Source organism: Chrysochloris asiatica, unplaced genomic scaffold (genome assembly GCF_000296735.1).
Source record: "Chrysochloris asiatica unplaced genomic scaffold, ChrAsi1.0 scaffold00055, whole genome shotgun sequence".
Taxonomy (NCBI): domain Eukaryota; kingdom Metazoa; phylum Chordata; class Mammalia; order Afrosoricida; family Chrysochloridae; genus Chrysochloris; species Chrysochloris asiatica.
The window spans coordinates 8,868,112-8,872,042 of record NW_006408573.1 but is presented as its reverse complement, the minus strand read 5'-3'; the positions used below and the strand labels follow the sequence as shown (position 1 = coordinate 8,872,042).

Below are 3,931 nucleotides of genomic sequence, written 5' to 3'. Positions count from 1 at the left end.
GACGAGGAATAAGGAAGGCCAGAGAAGAATTGAGACATTTGAATTATGGTGTTGGTGAAGAAACATGGACTGCCAGAAGAACAAACAAATTTGTCTCTGAAGAAGTATGCAGAGAATGCTCCTTGGAAGCCAGGATGACAAGACTTCATCTCACATACTTCAGATATGTTATCAAGGGGGTCCAATCCCTGGAGAAGCACATCCTGTTTAATAAAGTGAAAGGACAGCAAAAATGAGGAAATCATCTAATGAGAAAAATTGACATAGTGGCAGCATTAATGGACTCACACGCAACAATTGTGAGAATGACGAAGGACTGTTCTGCTGTGCATAGGGTCACTATGAGTCAGAACCAATTCACCGGTCCCTAACAGCAATAACAGTATTTAAGTGGTGGATTCTGCTGATTGGTTTTCGAGTGTTGAATGATCTTTACATACCTAAAACGAATCCCACTTAGTCAGAATGTTTTATTCTATTTTGATATAATGTTGGATTCTATGACCTAGGATTTTGTTGAGAATTTTTGTGTCTATATTCATGAATGATCATGTATAATTTTCTTTTTAAGTGGTGTCTTGGTTTGACTTTGATATCAGGGTTATCCTAGCTTAATAGAATGAATTCAGAAATATTCCATCTCTTTCTATATTCTGAAATAATCTGAGTAGAATTGGTGTCTACTCAAATCTAGACACCAATTATACTCAAACTATTCCAGAACTCTTCTCTGCTTGTTTAGTAGAATTCTGAAGTAAAGACATCCAGACTAGGACATTTATTGTTTGGTAGTTTATTTTATAACCTGTTCAATTTCTTCTTTTGTTATCAGTCTGTTTAAATTTTTAAACTCAATCTGTGTTAATTTAAGTAAACCCTGTGTTTCTAGAAATGTATCCATTTCTTCTAGGTCTTTCCATTTGTTGGAGTACAGTTCTTCACAGTATTCTGCTGGGCTTTTTGTTTCAGCTGGCTTGTGAAATCACCCCTTTCAGTTCTTATTTGTGTTCTTTGTATCATCTCCTTTTTAAACAATGATTTGTCAAATTTATTAATCCTTCCAAAGAAACAACTTCTATTCTTGATGATTTGTCCAACTATTTTTCTGAGTTCTGCATCTTTTATTTCTGGTGTAACCTTTATTATTTTCTTTTTTTTCTGATTTGTTGTTTGTTGTCCCAATTGGTGGAGTTGTTGGGTTAAGGCGTTTCATTCTTTTTTCTTTTATTGCTCTAAATTGCCTCTTGGCACTGCTTTGCACTGTTTCAAAGGTTTGATATGTTGTGTTTTCATTTTTGTTTGATTCTAGGAATTTTAAATTTTCTATTTTTTTATTTGTTCTGTTACTCAGTAGTGTGTAAACAGGGTGTCATTCCATTTCCATGTATTGGGTTTTTGTTTTATTCTTTCAATGGTTGATTTATAAGTTTATAGCAACGTGATCTGAAAAGATGTTTTAAATTAGCTCAATGCTTTAAAATGTGTTGAAGATTTCTTTGCGACAAAAAATGTGATTTCTTCTGGAGGATGATCCACGTGCACTGGAAAATAGTGTATATATGCTGTTGTTGGAAGCAGTGTTCTATGTTGGTTGATTGTGTTGTTTAGCTCTTCTGATTCTTGTTAGATTTCTTCATCATTAATCTGTCTTTCATCAAAGGTGTGTATTAAAGTCTCCTACTAATATTTTGGAATGTCTAGTTTTCTTTTCAGTTTTGTTAAAGATTGATTTCTGTATTTTTTAGGTCTTTTGGGATGTATAATTATTTCTTATAATTATGTCCTCTTCTTAGATTGGCCTTTTAATCATTTTGACCTTCTTTGCCACTTATAAAGGTTTTTGCCTTAAAGTCTATTTTATCAGGATTGATATTCCCACTCTGTTCTTTCTTGCTTGCCATTTGCTTGATACATGCTTTCCCATCCTTTGATTTTTGGCTAATTCTGATCTTTTTATCTAAGATGTGTCTTTTTATGCATAATATTAATGAGTTATGTTTTCTTCTCAATTCTTACTCTCTGTCTCTTGAGTGGTACATTTAATCAATTTTTATTCCATGTCATTATCAATAAGTATGAATTTACTGTTGTCATTTTGTTGTTTGTGTGTGTTTGTTGTGCTGATGATTTCTTAGATCTATATATTTTTCTGCTCTGAGTTTATTTTTTTGTTTGCTTTTTCTTTTCTTTTCCTTTCCTTTGTTGCTGTTAATTTTGTGCTTACTTAGTCCACATGATTTTTTTTTAGACACAATTATTTAGTTTTATTTCATAACCATAAACATAACCATGCAATCCAGCTAGACTTGGAGAATAAGGAAAATATGGAACCCAAAGAACTGGAGTGAGAGTAAAGATTAAAGAATATTGCCAGCACACTGGGGGTAGAAGGGTGGTCCCCAAGTTACACAAGGAATGGTCTTGTGGTTAAGATAAAACACAAAATACAGATCAAACTTTCTAGAGTTGCCCACAGTCAGCAGTGGTGATTTTCTTGGTGGTCTTGCCATTCCGGGACCCAAAATGCTCCATGGCTTCCACAGTGTTCATCCCTTCTTTCACCTTGCCGAAGACCACATGTTTGCCATCCAACCATTCAGTCTTAGCAGTGCAGATAAAAAACTGGGAACCATTTGTATTGGGTCCAGCGTTTGCCATGGACAGGATGCCAGGGCCCGTGTGTGTCAGGATGAAGTTCTCATCGTCAAATTTCTCCCCATAGATGGACTTGCCACCAGTCCCATTATGGCGTGTGAAGTCCCCACCCTGGCACATAAACCCAGGAATAACCCTGTGAAAGCAGGAACCTTTGTAACCGAATCCCTTCTCCCCAGTGCTCAGAGCGCGGAAGTTCTCTGCCGTCTTGGGAACTTTATCTGCAAACAGCTCGAAGCAGACGCGGCCCAAGGGTTCACCGACGACGGCGATGTCGAAGTACGGTGGGGTTGACCATGGCTGAACCCAACAGCACCAGATTCGAACACGAGCTCGGGTGACAGCGTCTGCAAAGCTCCACATGATTATTTTTTTATTGCTTAGGAAGTTTATTAATTTTCTTTGAGGTAATCCTATAATTTTAATTTTCTTTCTAAGTTAAAAACAGTCTGTTTTATCTTGATACAGTCTTACCTTCATCTTGATATAGTCTCTCCATTTGAAAGTACTTCCTCTCCATTTGGAAGTACTGTACCTATTTATTCCCTTTTTTTACTTTGCAGTTTTCATCACTTATAACTTGATGTATCTGATTCCCTATTTTCAGTCTTGTAGGTTTAGGTGTTCATCAGGGTCATATTCTTTCACCATATTTATTCAAGCTGTATGTTGAGCATCTGAGAAGCTGGATTATATGAAGAAGAATGTGCAATCAGGATTGGAGGAAGACTCTTTATAACAACCTGCGACATGCAAATGATACAACCTTGCTTGCTGAAAGTGAAGAGGACCTAAAATATGTACTGATGAATATCAAAGACCACAGCCTTCTGTGTGGGTTGCACCGCAATGTAAAGAAAACAAAAATCCTCACCACTAGACCAATAAATAACATGATAAATGGATAAAAATTTGAAGTTGTCAAAGACTTCATTTTGCTTGATTCAACCATCAAACCTCATGGAAGCAGCAGTAAAGAAATCAAATGACATACTGCATTAGGCAAATCTGGTGCACAAGACCTCTTAAAAGTGTTCTAAAGCAGAGATGTCAGTTTGAGGCCTAAGGTGCATCAGACCCAAGCCATGGTATTTTCAATAGCTTCGTATGCATGTGAAAGTTGGTAAAAGAATTGATGCATTTGTGTTATGGTGTTGGAGAAGAATATTGAAAAAACCATGGAATGCTAGAAGAACAAACAAATCTGTTGTGAGAAGTACAACCAGAATGCTCCTTAGAAGCCAGAATGGCAAGACTTTGCCTCTCATAATTCAGA

General features: G+C 36.3%; 1 pseudogene; it reads right to left on the bottom strand.

Annotated features, from left to right (window-relative positions):
* Nucleotides 1–2,460: 2,460 nt before the first annotated feature.
* Nucleotides 2,461–2,953, bottom strand: LOC102830844 (annotated as a pseudogene).
* Nucleotides 2,954–3,931: the final 978 nt, after the last annotated feature.